The sequence below is a fragment of the Giraffa tippelskirchi genome, chromosome 2, assembly GCF_054371585.1.
Source record: "Giraffa tippelskirchi isolate mGirTip1 chromosome 2, T2T-mGirTip1v1.2.pri, whole genome shotgun sequence".
Taxonomy (NCBI): Eukaryota; Metazoa; Chordata; class Mammalia; order Artiodactyla; family Giraffidae; genus Giraffa; species Giraffa tippelskirchi.
The window spans coordinates 95,526,978-95,547,985 of record NC_137276.1 but is presented as its reverse complement, the minus strand read 5'-3'; the positions used below and the strand labels follow the sequence as shown (position 1 = coordinate 95,547,985).

The window sequence follows — 21,008 nt, the reverse complement described above, 5'->3', positions numbered from 1 at the left end:
GGATCTCCTTGCAGTCCAAGGGTCTCTCAAGAGTCTTCTCCAACACCACAGCTCAAAAGCATCAATTCTCTGGCACTCAGCTTTCTTTATAGTCCAACTCTCACATCCATACGTGACTACTGGAAAAACCGTATCTTTGACTAGACGGACCTTTGTTGGCAAAGTAATGTCTCTGCTTTGAAATATGCTGTCTAGATCGGTCATAACTTTTCTTCCAAGGAGCAAGTGTCCTTTAATTTCATGGCTGTAGTCACCATCTACAGTGATTTTGGAGCCCAAAAAAATAAAGTCTGTCAATGTTTACATTGTTTCCCCATCTATTTGCCATGAAGTGATGGGAGCAGATGCCATGATCTTAGCTTTCTGAATGTTGGGTTTAAAGTCAACTTTTTCACTCTCCTCTTTCACTTTATCAAGAGGCTCTTTAGTTCTTCACTTTCTGCCATAAGGATGGTGTTATCTGCATATCTGAGGTTATTGATATTTCTCCCAGCAATCATGATTCCAGCTTGTGCTTCATCCAGTCCAGTGTTTCTCATCATGTACTATGCATATAAGTTAAATAAGCAGGGTGACAATATACAGCCTTAACGTACTCCTTTTCCTATTTGGAACCAGTCTGTTGTTCCATGTCCAGTTCTAACTGTTGCTTCTTGACCTGCATACAGGTTTCTCAAGAGGCAGGTCAGGTGGTCTGGTATTCCCATCTCTTTCAGAATTCTCCACAGTGTGTTATGATCCACACAGTCAAAAGCTTTGGCATAGTCAATAAAGCAGAAATAGATGTTTTTCTGGAACTCTCTTGCTTTTTCGATGATCCAGCAGATGTTGGCAATTTGATCTCTGGTTCCTCTGGCTTTTCTAAAACCAGCCTGAACATCTGGAAGTTCACAGTTCACATACTGTTGAAGCCTGGCTTGGAGAATTTTGAGCATTACTTAACTAGCGTGTGAGATGAGTACAATTGTGCAGTGTTTGAGCATTCTTTGGCACTGGAATGAAAACTGACCTTCTCCAGTCTTGTGGCCACTGCTGAGTTTTCCAAATTTGCTGGCATATTGGTATTGTTCATAGAAGCCTTATTTACGCTAGCCAAAAGTTGGGGAAAATTCAAATATCCATCAACAAGTGAATGAACATTTTAAAGAGTGGTATATTCATACAATGGAATATTACACAGTCAAAAAGCAAAAAACAAACAAAAATCTACCATGGACACATGCAACAATATGGATGAATCTCAACATAATTATGCAGAGTGAAACAAGCCTGACAAAAAAAGAGCACATTTGACTGCATTTATATAAAATTCTAGAAAATGTAAATTAGTCTACTGTAACAGATAAGTGGTTTCCTTGTATGGGAGAGGGGTGGGAAGTAGGAAGAGGTAAAAGAGGAGGATTACAAAGGGACACAAGGAAACTCTTGGGAGTAATGGATATGTTCATTATCTTGTCAGATGATGGTTTCAGGGATATGTACATATGTCAAAATATATCAAATTACACATTTTAAATATGTGTAGTTTAAGTCAATTATCCCTCAGTAAGTGTTAGTCCCATGTCCAACTCTCTGTGCTCTCATAGACTGTAGTTCACCAGGCTCCTCTGTCCATGGAATTCTCCAGGAAGAATACTGGAGTGGGTTGAAATTTCCTTCTCTAAAGGATCTTCCTGACCCAGGGATCGAACCCGGGTCTCCTGCATTGTGCAGGCAGATTCTTTACCATCTGAGCCACCAGGGAAGCCCATACCTCAATAAAGCCGTTTTCAAAAGTGAGAGAAATAGATGAAATGAGAGGCAAAACATTGGTATTGACTGAGGCTGGGACATGAGGAGTGCACTGTATTACTTCTCTGATTTTGTACATGCTTGCTGTTTTTCATAACAAAAAGGTTTTGTTAAATTTCACCTACACCATTTATTAGTTATGTGAATTTTTATAAGTCACTTAAACTTCTTGAGCCTTCAATAACTAAAAAAAAAAAAGAAAGATTCATACTAAAATATTTCTCCTGGGAACACTGTGACAATTGAAGGAGCTAAAATGGAGTGGCAGACACATTGCAATGACAGCTTTCTCCCTCCCCTCAACATCCTAGCCATTACTGATCCCTCCTTCTTAACTTTTACACGTCATAGCCTAGATCCAGCACAAACACTGTGATAAAGGTTTTGAATCTTTCAGACATGCCAGCCATGTTTCTGGAGACAGAACAGACAATAATTAAAGATTGTGTTCTCAGAGTCTAACACCTGAGTTGTAAACCTGGCTCCATCACTCACTAATGAAGATGTCTTGGGCAAATCACATTATCTTCTTCCTACTTAAGTTCCCTTACCTGTGAAATGATGAAAACAACAGTAACTACATCATATCATAGTTATGAAAACTGAGTAAAGAATGCCCAACTATAATACGCCCACGGTTTGTTGCTACTTATAATTTTTTATTTTTATTCAAAAACCAAAAGTTCTTTTGAGCTGTGAGTTATATACATTCAACTACTTTGTTTCTCCAAAAGTGATTACACATAGTAGCCATTTGCAACTGTTTAATGAAGTTAAGACCAAACACTATTGTTGCTACTCCTACAATAATTTTTTTAAAAGCTCAAGGGATAATGGAATTTATAACACTAAAGGTAAGTACCTGCTATGTATTAGGATTCTACTAAAACCTTTACATGCATTACTATATCTTATCCTGACTACTACCCTGTGGTAATAATACTACTCCTTAAGGAAGTACCTGAGACTTAGATAATTTGAGATCTCATTCATGGATAAAAAGTAGCAGTCTCGGGATATCAACTTGGGTCTAACTCTGGAGAGTGAGACCAATTCTACACTCTACAGAATAACTGCTAAAGCACTAGAAAAGGAGTCTGAGACATTTGTTGTTGTTGTTCAGTCGCTAATCATGTCCGACTCTTTGCAACTCCATGAGTTACAGCACGCCAGGCTTCCCTGTCCTTCACTATCTCCCCGAGTTTGCTCAAACTCACAGCCATCGAGTCAGTGATGCCATCCAACCATCTCATCCTCTGTCACCCCCTTCTCTTGCCCTCAATCTTTCCCAGTATTAACGTCTTTTCCAATGAGTCCAAACTTGGGTCTAACTTTGGAGGGTGAGCCCAACTCTACACTCTACATAATAACTGCTGGTGGTGGTTTAGTTTCACTAAGTTGTATCCAACTCTTGCAACCACAAAGAGTGCAGCCTACCAGGCTCCTCTGTCTATGGGATTCTCCAGGCCTGCCAGGCTCCTCTGTCCAAGGGATTCTCAAGGCAAGAATACTGAGTGGGTTGCCGTTTCCTTCTCCAGAGGATCTTCCTGACTCAGGAATTGAACTTGGGTCTCCTGCAATGCAGGTGGATTCTTCACCGACTGAGCTATGATACTATAATACACTATAATAACCGCTACAGCACCAGAAAAACAGTCTGAGACATTTAACCATAATAAACCACATTACCTGACTGTAAGCTACTTGACATCTTGTGCCAAGCTTTTTAAAAGACTGTCTCTCACCACAGCATATAGTGAAATAACTATACTTAGTAACTTTAAACTGATAACTTTCACAGACAAGAACAAAACCACACAAAGTTACTGCAAGATGTCATTCACAGACACTGATCCTGGAAATGCTTTAAGCAAATCACTGCAGAACAGCCTTAGAAACTATTTTCAGTGGAGGAGCTTCTCAACTTTGCAAGTATTAGATATTCAAGAAACATCTGCATAATAAAAACGTGCTACATCAAATTTTAAAGACCATGCTTTGCTTATATTCAAATAACACCATGCAAAGACTAACAGGAAAATGCTATCTCCTGAACACCACGAGTCCGGAGACATAAGAGAGTCAGGAGTTGTCAAGAAAAACTGAGAGGACAAACTCAAGTTAGCATTTAAAATTGAGATGGGTTTATGAAACATCAGAATTATAATCAAGATAAACCTGTATACTCCCCTGGTTTCTTTAGCATAGATTTTTGGCAAGATTCTCACAACTGAAACCAAATCACCTGATGAATATCAATAGTAATATAGGAGCACAAAACTATAAAAACAAAAACTCTGAAACCTCACCCTTACCAGCAACTAGAAATGATGAGGATTCCTGAACCTCTGGAGCCTAGAGTAGCAACCTTTTCAAAGAAACTGCACCTCACTACCCAACAGCATCAACTCCCCAGATTCAAAATTCTAAACTTCTTAGGTATTAAAGGGAAAATCACTATGATAGATTTAAGAATATCTTTTTTTTTTAAGAATTTCTTGATGAAGTAGCCATATCTAAAATGAATTACAGGAACGAATTCATGGGCCTCTGCCTTCCCTTCTTTGTAGATCTGTCATTCAACACTCCCACGCATACTATCCTTAATCCTGCCCCGTGGAATTGCTGACACTTATCACCATGTCACATACTCTTTCCTGCCTTTTACCTTAAATCTATCATTCTTCTCCCTACCATGTCATCCTGACCAACTCTCACACCTCTAGACTCTTGGAATCTGTCCCTAATATTCCTCTGTGCACCCAAGCACCAGGGCATATCTGTGTCAACAAAGGAGTACACTATACTAAAATTCATTGCTATGGGATAGTTTCCCACCCTCTTACTATTTCCAGTTCAATAAACACTTACTTCTGGCTGAATGAATTAATGAATTCAAATTCTATGAAAGTCACTAGTAGAACAATTACATTCGATCATTAAAAATGTGATTTTTTTTTTTTGGTTTTTCTTTGCCCCAAAGCACGGCATGCAGAAACGTAGTTCCCTGAGTAGGGATGGAACCTACTCCCCCTGCAGTGGAAGCACTGAATCTTACTCAGTGAACTGCCAGGGAGTTCAGTTCAGTTCAGTCGCTCAGTCATGTCCGACTCTTTGCAACCCCATGACTCTTTGCGACCCCATGAATCGCAGTACGCCAGGCCTCCCTGTCCATCACCAACTCCCGGAGTTTACCCAAACCCATGTCCAAAGTCCCCATTAAAAATGTGATTTATATCATGCTTGACAGGAAAAAAGTAACTATATGGCCTGGTCTTTCAGTGCCTAGTATAACAAATGCCATAAACAGCTTCCAAATAGACATAATTTTTTTCACATTGGCGGGGGGGTGGGGGGTGCACAGGTATTTGCTGGGTCTTTCATGCACTATGTATGCTCTTTGTTGAGGCACACAGGCTGCTCTTGTTGCAGAGCACAGGCTCTAGAGCACATGGGCTCAGTAACTTGTGGCCTGTGGGCTTATTGCTCTACCGCATGTGAGATCTTAGTTCCCCAACCAGGAATCAAACCTGGGTGCCCTGCATTACAAGGTAGATTCTCAACCACCAGACCACCTGTATGTTGGGAAGTCCCAACATACAGAATTCGATTGCTTAATACCATCTTGCCTCCAATTCATAAATGCCTGTCATGTGAAGAGAAACATGAAATAGGTCTTACCAAATACTGTATTCCCTCTGTGCTGCACTTCCAATAATGTTACAGCCATTACCAAAAATGATGTATTTTCAACTAATGTTTGACTATAGAACTGTTTATTCCATAAAATGGCATCTTCTATTAAATTTAGATTGGGAACTCCCAATCTGGCATCAACTGACAACCACTATTTTTAATATAGAGGAAAAGAAAGTAGAATTTTACTTCAGAATATGCTATATTTAACAATCGTAATGCCTTAAATATTTAAAAACTGGCAAAATATTATAAATTGCGATGATCAAATATTTTTTCCTGCCATCTCAAAATGCATTATAAAGTTTAATCCTTTAGCTTTACAGTGAAGCATGGTCTTTGCTTACTAAAGCAACAACACACCAATCTCCAAAATCAGTTCCCCTATCTTCAATTTCTTACTCTAAAAATATATCTTATTGAAGTATAGTTGATTTATAGTGTTGTGCAAAATTCTACCATTCAACAAAGTGATTCAGTTATACACACACACACACACATTCTTTTACATATGCTTTTCATTTATGGTTTATCATACAATATTGAATCTAGTATAAGAGCCTTGAACATTGGCAGATTTTGGTATCTGTGAGGCTCCTGGAATCAAACCTCTGCAGACACTGAAGGTGAATCGTAATGAAAAGTTACATCCACGTATATAAATTTCTACCTTGATATTTTCATATTAATCATTTACTAATAACTGAGCTGGAATGGTTGTCACGCTTTGTAAATATTCCAGAGAAACATACAGTATTTAATGACAGCCTAACACTGTACTTGTGTGTCACTTTAATAAATGTACTTTTATTAGACCAGTTCTCAAGGTTTTCAAAGTACTTCAAGCTAAATACTACCGAAGAGAATGGTTTTCAATCCTCATGTTCAGTACTTTATAAGTAATTTACAAATACTTTAAAAACCTGAAATGAAATTATTAATATAATTTATATACATATATACTTGATTTCAAAATAAACCCATATGATCTTCTAATTATAATACAAAGAGGAAATAAAAGAAAATAAAAATGTATATTTCAGTACATGAAAAACTGGATATAACCATACGGTGCACAATAAAGTAGTCAGAGGTTTGAATCTATACACAGAATCACTATGGATGTGGCATCTACAAATGCAGACTGATTAAATGCCACAAAAGCCATTGGTGCCATAGATTTTTAAAATCTCTATCTTCCAAAATTAATGTACTAAAATCATGTAAAAATACTTTGTATTACATCTTTACGTAAATAAAGTTCAGATCTAGGTTCAGATAATAATAAGACTTTTAACCATTATGTAACAGTAGTACCTCTCCCAATCACTGTAACAACAGGAACAACAAAATCACTGCCCACAAATTTCAGAAACATCTTATAGGAGGCATTTCACGCTGTCCAGTTTGAGAATCACTGCTCAAGAATAATTCCTACTATTTCTCAAAGGATTAATGGGATCTCCACAATTTATCTAGACCTAGTCTGTACAAAAGAATTGTACAAAAAAAGATCTTCACAACGCAGTTAATCACGATGGTGTGATCACTCAACTAGAGCCAGACATCCTGGAATGTGAAGTCAAGTGGGCCTTTGAAAGCATCACTACGAACAAAGCCAGTGGAGATGATGAAATTCCAGTTGAGCTATTTCAAATCCTAAAAGAAGATGCTGTCAAAGTGCTGCACTCAATATGCCAGCAAATTTGGAAAACCCAGCAGTGGTCACAGGACTGGAGGTCAGTTTTCATTCTAATCCCAAAGAAAGGCAATGCCAAAGAATGCTCAAACTATCACACAATTGCACTCATCTCACATGATAGTAAAGTAGTGCTCAAAATTCTTCAAGCCAGGCTTCAGCAATACGTGAACTGTGAACTTTCAGATGTTCAAGCTGGTTTTAGAAAAGGCAGAGGAACCAGAGATCAAATTGCCAACATCCGCTGGATCATCGAAAAAGCAAGAGAGTTCCAGAAAAACATCTATTTCTGCTTTACTGACTATGCCAAAGTCTTTGACTGTGTGGATCACAATAAACTGTGGACAATTCTGAAAGAGATGGGAATACCAGACCACCTGACCTGCCTCTTGAGAAATCTGTATGCAGGTCAGGAAGCAAAAGTTAGAACTGGACATGGAACAACAGACTGGTTCCAAATAGGAAAAGGAGTACGTCAAGGCTGTATATTGTCACCCTGCTATTTAACTTCTATGCAGAGTTAAGTACATCATGAGAAATGCTGGGCTAAAGGAAGCACAAGCTGGAAGAAAGACTGCCAGGAGAAACATCAATAACCTCAGATATGCAGATGACACCACCCTTATGGCAGAAAGTGAAGAAGACCTAAAGAGCCTCTTGATAAAAGTGAAAGAGGAGAGTGAAAAAGTTGGCTTAAAGCTCAACATTCAGAAAACTAAGATCATGGCATCCGGTCCCATCACTTCATGGCAAATACATGGGGAAACAGTGGAAACCGTGGCTGACTTTATTTTTTGGGGGCTCCAAGATCACTGCAGATGGTGATTGCAGCCATGAAATTAAAGGACGCTTACTCCTTGGAAGGAAAGTTATGACCAACCTAGACAGCATATTAAAAAGCAGAGACATTACTTTGTCAACAAAGGTCCGTCTAGTCAAGGCTATGGTTTTTCCAGTAGTCAAGTATGGATGTGAGAGCTGGACTATAAAGAAAGCTTTGCACCAAAGAACTGATGCTTTTGAACTGTGGTGTTGGAGAAGACTCTTGAGAGTCCCTTGGATTGCAAGGAGATCCTATCAATCCATCCTAAAGGAGATCAGTCCTGGGTGTTCATTGGAAGGACTGATGCTGAAGCTGAAACTCCAAAACTTTGGCCACCTAATGTGAAGAGCTGCCTCATTTGAAAAGCCCCTGATACTGGGAAAGATTGAGGGCAGGAGGAGAAGGGGATGACAGAGGATGAAATGGTCGGATGGCATCACTGACTCAATGGACATGAGTTTGAGTAAACTCTGGGACTTGGTGATGGACAGGGAGGCCTGGCGTGCTGCGGTCCATGGGGTCGCAAAGAGTCAAACACAACTGAGTGATTGAACTGAACTGAATGAACAGTAATGGACAAGATTTCTCATACATTTCTACTTGTCAATCAATAGTGTTTCTTATACTTGGCTAGTTTGTTTTCAGCTAATTCTTGAAGGGCAAAAGAAGCTCTTAAGTCACGAAGACTTTAGCCCCGTATCTGATAAGAGGAATGTAAGGTGAGTATAAGTGGTTCTTAGTTTTCAAGACCCTTAGTAAACATACTGATGGGGTAGTCTACCCAAAATCACATCGTAACTTGCAGCACTTAAGAGCTTCTTTCACAACACTTTTAAGCTAAGTACTGAGAGAGGGAGTATACTCACAAAATGTGCTGTGCTTAAATTAAAAATAGTATGTCCTTTATTTGACCTAAAACAAATAAGGTAATAAAACCAACTGGTATCATATAAATCTTTTATAAAGATATTCTGAAGAAAATTGAATTACTGCTGCATAATTGTAATGTATAAAAATAAATGTGTTCTGGTTCCTATTCCCCTAAGGCACCCTTATCTTATATGGAGCATCACACCCAAGAGTCCAACCTGAGAAGTAACTTATGGGTTCAGGCTGGGAGTACCTTAGGAGCGGCAGGCCCTTCCTATTTTAAAAATTAGGAAACTAAGGCCCAGAGAAATTACGTAAATTACCTAGGCGACACAGAGACTCAGCCAAAGCCAAAGTCAGATTTTTTTTTCCAAGGAAATGTTTTTCACAGGGTTGCGCTAGCACAACAACCCTTCACAGGGTTACTCCAGCACAGGCTTACCCTGGCACAGCAAGCACAAGACCCTACCTCAGTCAGGTATGGCTCTTTTGTTTGAGCATTAAGCAAATGATCAAAGGCTGAGGACAAGCATGAAACTACTTATGAAAACAACTTTTCAAGGAAGCTATCAGAGGGCAAAGGAACTTCAGCAGTGACAATTAGCTCAACTAAGCCTTTAGACTATAATTACAAACCCATATCCTGTCCATTGTTCACTGGCAGAAAGAGAGGAAGGGGTTTAAACATTCTCAGTTTCCCTAGCAATGTGCCAGCAAAACTACTGGATTTTACTTCTTTCAATAAAGTGATAAGTAGAAACCAACATCGACTTGATACAGATGAAGAAGAAGTTCCGACAAAAACTTCTTAGAAAATCATGGGGGAAAAATTTGGTAGAGACTGAAAGGAAATTTTAAAAAATATTAAATGGAATAGTACCTACTCAATATTTATTTCTTTACTATTATAGGATCTAGCTAATGATCATTAAAAAAACTGGAAGGGGCAGTGCACTTATCATGAACACCACATTTACTATCTAAGCCTGCAGGTTCTAATCACAGCAAGTGACAGGATTTTGATTTATCTGGGTTTCTGTCCCCCCATGTCTATCAGCTTTATTTATTGATTGATTTACAATAAAGTATCCATTATACTGAACACTGAAAAACTGAACAGTATAGAACTCCATTTGTTAAAGATGGTTATTTTATCTGAATCATTATCATTTCATGTAAAAGATCTCTCTAAAGTAATTCTAAAAATTACTAAAGAATAATTGCTAAATCATTTATCAGTTATTTCAATATAATCTTATCATTTGTATTGAAATAAAATATTCAAATTTATCATCTAAAAACAGAAGCTGGGAGGCTTCCCTGGCGGTCCAGCAGCTAAGAATCTGAGCTTCCACTGCAGAGGATACAGGTTCCACCCTGGTAGGGAACCAAGCTCCTGAATTCCATTTGGTTGGGGAAAAAAAAAAGATGGCACTCTAAAGAGCTTTTAGAAAATATCTGCAAATATGCATTGAGTCTTGAAAATTTTTTAAACCTACTAACTCATTAATTATCTGTTTAAAAACCTGAATTCAGAAAAATTTTCATACACAAAGCAAAGTACACAAATGACAAACTTGCAAATAAACCAATGGTCCAATCATGAAAAAACAGAAAAACAATGATATACCCCCATCTGATGGCATATTAAGCAGCTATTTATACTATTTACACTGGTTTGTCAAATGTGTATAACAGAAGTGTTTATGGATGATATACAGAGTAAAATATAAAGCAGTACAGTAAGTACAATTAGAATTCTGTTAACTGCAAAAAGAAAAACCAGAGTCTGGGAGGGGGAGAGAGAGGAAGGGGGTATAAGATGAAGATCGTAAAATGGTACCAAAATCCCAGTTACAAGATGAATAAGTACTAGAGATGTAATGTATAACATGATACAAATAACTAACACTACCTGTTCTCATCATAAGGAAAAAATACATTTTTTTCCTATTTCTTTAAAGTTGTATCAATATGATATAACAGATATTCATTAACCCTAGTGTGGTAATCATTCCATGATGTACATAACTCAAATCATTATGTTGTACACCTTAAACTTATACAGTGCTGTATGTCAATTATATCTCAACAAAACTAGAAAAAATGAAAGAAGGAAATTGAGGCTGGAAAGAAATACATTAATAGGGTTCAAAAGTAACTATAAATAAATATTTGCTTTTTTCAATATTTCATCAATGAGGGCATACAGATCATATACATTTTTTAAAAAGTTTTAGTATTCAGGACACTTAGAATAGTCCAAAGGAAGAGAACTCAGGTCAGAGCTAGGCTATCTATTCTTAATGTCTGTGTTCATCAGTATCTCTAAACTGCAGATTTTCATAGTATCAATGGCATACAACATGACAGAGTAATTCCTACCTCGTGTGTGCATTAGTAGAAATTTTGCTTTATGAAGCCCCAAACCCCTGGTGTCTATTACAGTTCCTGAGGGAGAAGTGTTCAGTGACATTTGGCTCTGTTTACAAATGAAAAGCCATGTAACCAGAGTAAGGGTTTTTCCTTTTGGTCTGTTATTTTGTGACCCATGATACAGATTCAAAAGTAGCAGCTACATGTACTATTCATGCAATTTAAGTTACCAACACAATATCTCAGTGTCAGTCTTTACTTGTCGTCAATATATTCACAAGTGATCGAACTACCAATATAAGCATCTGACTATCAGGCTACAGGTCATAGGGTCGCAAAGAGTTGGACACGACTGAAACGACTTAGCACTCATGCATGGTCTACTACATGGGCTTCCCTGGTGGCTCAGACAGTAGAGTCTGCCTGCAATGCAGGAGACCAGGGTTCAATCCTTGGTTCGGGAATATCCCTGGAGAAGGGAACCGCTACCCACCCCAGTATTCTTGACGGGAAATCCCATGGACAGAGGAGCCTGGTGGGCTACAGCTCGATGGGTTGCATAGAGTTGTTAGTTGCTCTTGACTGAGCAACTAACACTGTAGTCTACTACAATTGTACCTGAGTGTTTTTAGCATGTAAATAGCACACTGTTTTTTAGCACATAACAGCACAATATTTTTTATCACAAATGACCTTTATTTTAGTTAAATCACATTTTTCTTAATGTATGTAAGCAGATATTACCTATAAATTTCTTTTTTAATATAGCAAAATAAGTATTATAAAACATACCACAGTGACTTCCCTGATGGTCCAATGGTTAAGAATTCACCTTGCAATGCAGGGGACACAGGTTTGATCCCTTGTTGAGGAACTGAGATCCCACATGCTGCAGAGCAACTAAGCCCACGGGCCATGACTAGAAGGCCCGAGTGCCACAACTACTAAGCCCATGCACTTCAATGAAAGATCTCGCATGATGCAGTCAAGACCTGATGCAGCCAAATACATTTTTTAAATAAATAAAACATGCTACCAAAAGGAGGATTGGGTCTGACAGGGTTTAGAATCTTTATTATAAATTTCTTTAAGATTCTTTATATATATTGCAATACAAACTACAAAGGTTCTTTCAAGAAAGGATTTGGGACTTCCATGGTAGTCCAGAGGCAAAGACTTCACACTGCCAATACAGTGGACCAGGGTTCAATCCCTTGTCCAGGAGCTAGATGCCACATATGACAATGAAGATCAAAGATCTCGAGTGCCACAACTAAGACCCAGAGGATGAAATAGTTGGATGGAATCACCAACTCAACGAACATGAGTTTGAGCAAACTCCAGGAGATGGTGGTGCACAGGGAAATCTGGCATGCTGCAGTCTATGGGGTCGCAAAGAACGGCTGAACAACAACAGTTTATCAGATAATGTAACGCCCTAAGCGAACTTCACAGAATGCTGACATATCTATTTACCATTCATGTTATATTAAAAATTATTAGGAATTATATCTGTGCATTTTAATTGAATCGCTGAGGTTAATTTTTCTTTAAAAAATTCCATTCTTGGGACTTCCCTGGTGGTCCAGTAATCAAGAATCTGTCTTACAAAGGAGGAGAAGTGGGTTCAATCCCTGGTCTGAGAACTAAGATCCCACGCGGCGCAGAGCTACAGAGTTTCTGCGCCTCAACTAGAGATGAGCCTGTGCGATGCAACAAAGAGCCTATGTGCCGCAACTATGACCCAACGTGGCCAAAAATAATTTTTAAAAAAATTCTATTCTCAGCATACTCTGTGTACTAACATAATGTATTCAGCATTCAAATAAAAGATATTCTGTTTTTAAAATAAATTAAACCAACTGTTGACATCCACTGCCCATTTTGGAGTGTCAGTGTTCTTCATTTCTAACTGGTATGGTATCTTTATTGAGGATTTTTATGTGGTAAAAATTTGGGCCTCTCCAAAATCAGAAATAGTCAAAGCTAATCCCAGAGGCCTAAGCTCTGAGAATTACAATCTTGAAGATCACACAGAGCAGCAGAATCTCAGCAGTAGTCTATGCTTTAGGACACAGGGCTTCCCAAGTCGTCCTAGTGGCATAGAATTCACCTGCCAGTGTAGGAGACGCAAGAGACACAGGTTAGATCCCTAGGTCGGGAAGATCCCCCTGGAGAAGGCAAAAGACACAGGTTAGATCCCTGGGTAGGGAAGATCCCCCTGGAGAAGGAAATGGCAACCCATTCCAGTATTCTTGCCTGGAAAACTCCATGGACAGAGGAGCCTGGCAGGCTACAGTCCATGGGTTGCAAAGACCAAGCACACACATACAGAAATGCAAAGAATCTCAAAATGCCTGGGGATCATCAAACCACAGGGTAGCTCCACAATTCATACTTTCACCTTAACTTTTTCTTGCTCCTTCCACTGATAATTTCTGAACATTTGGATAAGGTTTGAAATAAGCCATATAAATTAGCATTGTTTATTTAAAAAGCAGTAGGAAATTTTAAATAACTCTCACATTGCCGAAAACTTTTTAAAAGTTATTACTGTCAGATAAAACTACCAATAGAAATTAAGATACCTAATCCATAACAATGGTACTCCCATGGGAAGTGGGGACAGTACATTACTTCTTCACACTAAATGAGCCAATGAAAAACTTAGTTCAGCATATTACCAGGTCTAAAGAACATTAATCTTCTTACAAAAATTTAAAAAAATAAAAAACACATCATTCCATTATTCCAAAATATTGCAAACTGTCAGCTTAAGATACTCAATTTAACATTATTTAAATATTTTTCATTCAAATATTTAATTTTTTGTTTTGTTTTAAATACTTTTTAATTTATTTTGGCTGTGTTGGGTCTTAGTCACAGCAGTGGGGATCTTTACTGGTGGCGCACAGATTCTTCAGCTGTAGAGAGGTCGAGGGCTCATGCAAGATCCCAGCTCCTGGAACAAGGATCGAACCTGCACTCCCCCAAACTACCAGGCAGGGGAAGTCCTGAAATATTTCCATTTTTGACTAAATAATGCTAACTATTTTTTCCAGTGTTCCTAATTTTCAGTCTGCCCTCCTGACTTTTAATCTAAATGTTCAATCATATTCACCAATAAGAAAAAAATAATAAATTATTTTAATTGGATATTTATTACCAAGAAGATGTATTTCATCCCCACAGCGTTCTTTCTCCCTTCACCCTGTCCCTTCTCTTCTCCTTCCAATGAATAGTATTTGGGGCACAAGAACTAACTGTTAAACTTGCTTCAGTCACTGGCAGACCATTACCATGATTTAGAGTGCATGTGATTATTTTTCTAAATATATCAAATTAATAGGACAAAGACTCACTACCAATTCCTAATATATGGGGATCTTCTCCAACCATTAAAGATACAGCTGACGGAATTCTCCAACATGAAGTACAAGTACGTTCTATTTCAAAATTTTTTTTTTGCTTAAAATAATACATAAACAGAAAAGTACTTTACAAATTACTGTTAAAAAAACACCATCTATATCAAGAATTAGAACACCGCCAGCATCTCAGAGACTCCTTAGATATTCCATCCAAATAGCAACCGCCTCCCTCATCTCTCAGCACAACTCTGTGGTGAAAGCCTTTCTTTGCATTTTACTCATTTTAGGTAATAATACAAACTGCAGAGTGAAGCAAATATTATAATCCTGGCTTAGTGGATCCACTGTTGTACCTATTATGGGATACATACTTTAGACAAAAGTTTCATATTCTGGACAACTACTGCTTCTGTTTTTCAGTCCAGTAGCAATAGAACCCAACAGATTAACTAGGGTCGGTTTTCTTTTTTCTTTTTAAATGACAACAAATCTTGATTTGATAAATCATAATCAATTACGGTACCTGTTTATAACAAGTGACATCAAACAATCAAAAATTACTGTATAGCAAAGGGTACCCACGTATAAGTGCTGTGAGGGTGAGTCATGAACCAGATTGTACAAGTGTGTAGGGAGGCTGGTGAGTAACTACCCAACAGCCCTCACATCTAGGAACTGATTCAGTGCCAGAAAGCCATCTGAATGGCAAACAGTAACACAAGAAGAATTTTAAATAGCTTACAGCTGTAGAAAAAGCACTATTACAGGCTCTGAACCTTTTAGTTATTTCCGTCTGCTGTCATTTTGAACTTTAAGTTGTAGGATGTAAAAATTAAAAGAGAATCCTAAAAAGCTAGCATTTCTCCCAAACCATTTCAGGATTACCCTTCTGCACACTGGTCTAAGTTTGGTCCATGCAAGAATTTGTCTGTTTTAAAACTTTTCCTTGGGCTTCTCAGATGGCTCAGTGGTAAAGAATCCACCTGCCAGTGCAAGAGATATGGGTTTGATCCCTGGTCCAGGAAGATGCCACATGCCGCAGAGCAACTAAGCCTGTGCACCACAACTATTGAGCCTGTGCTCTAGAGCCCAGAAGCCCCAACTACTGAAGCCCGGGCACCCCAGAGCCTGTGCTCTGCAACAAAGGAAGCCACCAAATTAAGAAGCCTGTGTACTGCAACTAGAGATGCCCCTGCTCATCACAACTAGAGAAAAGCCCGCAAAGCAACAAAGAGCCAGCAAAGCCAAAAACAAATAAAGAAAATTACCAAAAAAAGTCCTTAATTAAAACAAACAAAAATCAATAAACTTCCCTGTCGACCAATTTTCCTCATAAACCATCCAACAATGAATGACAAAATACTTCTGTGTGTAGTTTTAATAGCCCCTTCACTATACAGACACTATACAGAATACAAAACAACAACAACAAAAGAAAAACAAGAGATACCTGTTCTTGGTGCCAACTTTTCTTTCACTGCCAATCCTCTCCTAAGAATACATCAGGAGAGGCAGGCAGATCTGTCATCTCAGTGCTAGGCCTTGATCAAGAGAGAAGAGAGCAAAAATGACTATAATTTAAGTTAATAAATATTTACTAAGTACTCATCCTGTTTAAGATCTTAGTCTTATCATACACCTGACTGGGAGAGGAGAGGATCACAAAAAATAAAACTGAGCAGTTTGCAACCCAGTATGTACAGAGCACTGAGGTCAGTGGAGAAAGACAAGTGGAAAGAGGTGGAGGTATGCGTTTCGTTCAGACGGTGCTCCTTCTTAAGACTGTTGGGGAAAATTAGAAAAAGACAGACAGTGAAGGCTTATACGACTGTTTGCAGTGTTTTCCACCAACCCACACAGAACTTCAACCACAAGAGATGAGGATGGAATACTGAAAGGGGAAATTTGGAGTACCTGCAATAAACTTCACAGTGTGGTACAGAAAGTAGTATTAACTGAGGATCAGGAGACCTCACCTAAAACGCTGAGGTAGCGCCACAGTAACACCTTTATTGCCTCACAGCCCCAATCTACAACCTGAGTAAAATAGAATAAGTACTGGGAGTTTCATGGCCTGGAGGATAATAATTCATCACAGGTCACTATTTCTATATTCCAAAGAAATCTGAAATCTTCATCTATGCATGCTTCAAACTCAGATTTTGGATAGTTGCCTGTATTTGCGTTTCCCTGATAACTCAGTAAAGAATTGGCCTGCAATGCAGGAGACCCGGATTTGATTCCTGGGTCGGGAAAATCTGCTGGAGAAGGGATAGGCTACCCACTCCAGTATTCTTGGGCTTCCCTTGTGGCTCAGCAGGTAAAGAATCCACCTGCTATGAGGGAGACCTGGGTTTGATCCCTGGGTTGGGAAGATTCCCTGGAGAAGTGAAAGGCTACCCACTCCAGTATTCTGGCCTCGAGAATTCCATGGACTGTATAGTCCATGGACTCACAAAGAGTCAGACACAACTGAGCGACTTTCACTTTCACACTTGTATTTCTCCTGTATTAACAAGACTTTGTGTGTAGTTGCTCAGTCAGGTCCAACTCTTTATGACCCCATGGACTGTAGCCCGTCAGGATTCTCTGTCCATAGGATTCTCCAGGCAAGAATACTGGAATGGGTTGCCATTTTCTTCTCCATTAACAAGAGTACACTGCAGTTAATCTAGTAAATCACATTTTGTTTCAAAAACATCAGACAGCATTATTTCTAAATTGGCATTATTTTTTTTATGATGAGAACTTTTAAGATCTACTCTCTGGTAGTTCAGATAGTAAAGAATCTGTCTGCCGTGCAGAAGACCTGAGTTTAATCCCCGGTTCAGGAAAATTCCCTGGAGAAGAAAATGGCAACCCACTCCAGTACTCTTGCCTGGAAAATTTCATGGACAGAGGAGCCTGACAGGCTACAGTGCATGGGGTCGCAGAGTCGGACATGACTGAGACACTGAACACACAGTCACCATGCTGTATACTACATTCCCGTAACTTACACATTCTATAACTAGAAGTTTGTACCCCTTCACCCATTTTGCCCACCCCCATTATCCCCCTGCCTCTGGCAACCAACAATCTGTTCTCTGTATCTATGAGTTTGGAGATTATTGTTTTGTTTGTCTTAGATTTCACACACAAGTGGTATCAAAAGACACTTGTCTTACTTGCCTTTCTCTGTCTGAATTATTTCACAGAATAATGCCTTCAAGGGCCATCCAGGTTGTCACAGAAAGGCAAGACCTTCTTTGTTTATGCTTAATAATTTTCCTGTGTTTGTGTGTGTGTGTGTGTGTGTGTGTGTGTACACACACCACAATTTCTTTATTTATTCATCAATGGACACTTAGGTTGTTTCCATGTGCTGGCTTTTGTAAATAATGCTACAATGAATATGGGGATGCATGTATCTTTTAGTGTTTTGCTTTCTTCAGATAAATATACAGAAGCAGAAATGCTGAATCATAGGACAGATCTATTTTTAATTTTTGAGGAACCTCCAACTATTTTCATAAATTTACAACTTATTACAATTATGTAAATTGGCTAAAACAATTTACATTCCCGTCAACAGTGCAAAAGGGTTCCCTTTCCTCCACATAAAACACTCATTATTTTCTGCATTTAGGGTTCTCTCCCATTTGATAGGTTGCCTTTTCTTTTTGTTAATGGTTTCCTTTGTTGTGAAGAAGCTTTTTGTTTTTTAAATTTTATTATTATTTGTTTTTTCACCATGGTGCTTGTGAGATCTCAGTTGCCTGAGTAGCGACTGAACCTGGGCCATAGCAATAAAAGCACTGCTGCTGCTGTTGCTGCTGCTAAGTCACATCAGTCGTGTCCGACTCTGTGTGACCCCATAGACGGCAGCCCGCCAGGCTCCCCCATCCCTGGGATTCTCCAGGCAAGAAAACTGGAGTGGGTTGCCATTTCCTTCTCCAACGCATGAAAGTGAAAAGTGAAAGTGAAGTCGCTCAGTCGTGTCCGACTCTTAGTGACCCCATGGACTGCAGCCCACCAGGCTCCTCTGTCCATGGGATTTTCCAGGCAAGAGTACTGGAGTGGGTTGCCAGTGCCTTCTCCAAATAAAGGCACAGAATCCTAACTACTAGACCACCAGGTAATTCCCTGCAGAAGCTTTTCAATTTGATGTAGTCCTACTTGTTTATTTTTCGCTTTTGATGTCAAATACAAAAAATCATCACCACGACCAACATCACTGAAAGTACTGCCTATGTTTTCTTCCAGAGTTTATAGCTTTGGGTCTTAAACATTTAAGTCTTTAACCCATCTTGAGTTTGTGTATAATGTAAGGTAGTGATACAGTTTTGTCCTCTTGCATGTGTCTGTCTAGTTTTCCTAACACCTTTTATTAGAGAGACTGTTTTCCACTGTATATTCTTGGCTCCTTTGTCATAAATTAACTGACCATACATGTGTGGGTTTATTTCTGGGCTCCCTATTCTATTCCATTGGTCTATGTGTCTTTTTTTTTGCCGACACCATACTATTAAGATATCTGTAACTTTGTGACATAGTTCGAAATCAGGAAGTACAATGGCTCCACCTTTCTACTTTCTCAAGGATGATTTGACTATTTGGGTCTTTTGTGTTTCCACAGAAATTCTGAGGTTCTATTTCTGCAAAAATCATCATTTGAATTTAATTCTCTGGCTGCATCGGGTCTTAGTTTTGACATTCAGGATCTTTTGCTTCAGTGCACAGGCTCTCTATAGTTGTGGTGTGCAAGCTCAGTGGCTGACGCACATGGGCTCTCTAGTTGTAGCACACAGGTCAGCAGTTGTGATGCACAGCCTTATTTGCTCTCCAGCATGTGGAATCTTAGCTTCCCAACCAAGGATCAAACCTGCTTCCCCTGCATTGCAAGGGGGATTCTTAACCACTAGAGAAGTCCCCTAGAGAAGTCCCTGTCATTTGAACTTTGAGAGGGATTATACTGAATCTGTAGATTGCTTTCAACAGAATGAATATTTTTTTTTTTTCCCTTGAGCATTTATGAAGTGTAGGGAAGGGAAGTCGCTCAGTCGTGTCCGACCCTTTGCGACCCCGTGGACTCTAGCCTACCAGGCTCCTTCGTCCATGGGATTCTCCAGGCAAGAATACTGGAGTGGTTTGCCATTTCCTTCTCCACAGAATGAATATTTTAACAATATTAATTCTTCCAAATCATAAATCTGTCCATTTACTTGTGTCTTCTTCACTTTCATCAATGTCTTATAGTTTTCAGTCTTTGGTCTCCTTGGTTAAATTTATTCCTAGGTATTTTATTCTTTTTCATGCAATTGTAAATGGCATTGCTTTCTTAATTACTCTTTCTGTTGGTTCACTGTTAGCATATAGAAACGTAACAGGTTTTGTATATTGGTTTTTGTAACTGTCAATTTTACTAACTTTATAAGTTCTAACATATTTTTGGTGACATCATACTATATTAGTATATATAAGATTACATCATCTGCAAATAGAGACAGTAGTTACTTCTTTTCCAATTTGAATTTTTCTTTGTTTGTTTTTTCCTTGCCTAATTACTCTGGCTCCCTAGAGGAGGAAATGGCAACCCACTCCAGTATTCTTGCCTGGAAAATCCCATGGACAGAGGAGCCTGGCAGGCTACAGTCCATGGAGTCACAAAGAGCTGGACATAACTGAGTGAAAGACCAATTACTATGACTAGGACTTCCAACTATGTTGAATAAAAATGGCAAGAGTGGGTATCTTTGTCTGGTTCCTGATCTTAAATGAAAAGCTTTTTCACCAGTGACTATGATGTTAGCTGTGGGCTTATCCTATATTAATCCTTATTATGTTGAGGTATGTTTCCTAAATACCCATTTTGTTGAGTTTTTATCATGAATAAATTTTAAATTTTGTCAAATGCTTTTTCTCCATCTAGTAAGATGATCAAATCCTTCATTTAGTAAGATGATCCTTCATTTACTCTATGTGGTGTGTCACACTGATTGATTTACAAATGTGGATGTGGACCATCATACATTCCTGAAATACATTCCGCCTGATCACGGTGTATGATTCTTTTAACATACTGAATTTGATTTATTAATATTTCGTTGAGGATTTTTGCATCTGTGTTCATCAGGGGTATCAGCCTGTAATTTTCTTTTGTTGCAGTGTTCTTGTCTGGTTTTGGTATCAAGGTAATACTAGCCTCATAAAATGAGTTTGGAAGTGTTTTTCCTCTGAGATTTTTTTCAAAGAGTTTGAGAAAGACTGATAATTCCTTAAATGTTTCATAGAATTCACCAATGGAGCTATCTGGTCCTGAACTTTAGTTTGTTAAGAGGTTTCTGCTACTGATCAATCTCTTTACTAGTAATATTTGTTCAGATTTTCTAATTCTTCATCA

At 38.6% G+C, this 21,008-nt stretch overlaps 1 protein-coding gene across 10 annotated transcripts in view; it reads right to left on the bottom strand.

The window, feature by feature from the left end:
* PIK3CB (phosphatidylinositol-4,5-bisphosphate 3-kinase catalytic subunit beta) overlaps nucleotides 1-21,008 on the bottom strand; it is a 188,702-nt gene that overhangs the window by 100,612 nt on the left and 67,082 nt on the right. For 3 of the 10 annotated variants that reach the window (XM_081574028.1, XM_081574029.1, XM_081574027.1), the window contains one exon: nucleotides 16,077-16,167. The exons of the other annotated variants lie outside the window; for them this stretch is intronic. The gene's annotated coding sequence lies outside the window, so the exon portion shown is untranslated. The remainder of the gene's footprint in view (nucleotides 1-16,076; nucleotides 16,168-21,008) is intronic. 10 annotated transcript variants of the gene reach the window in all.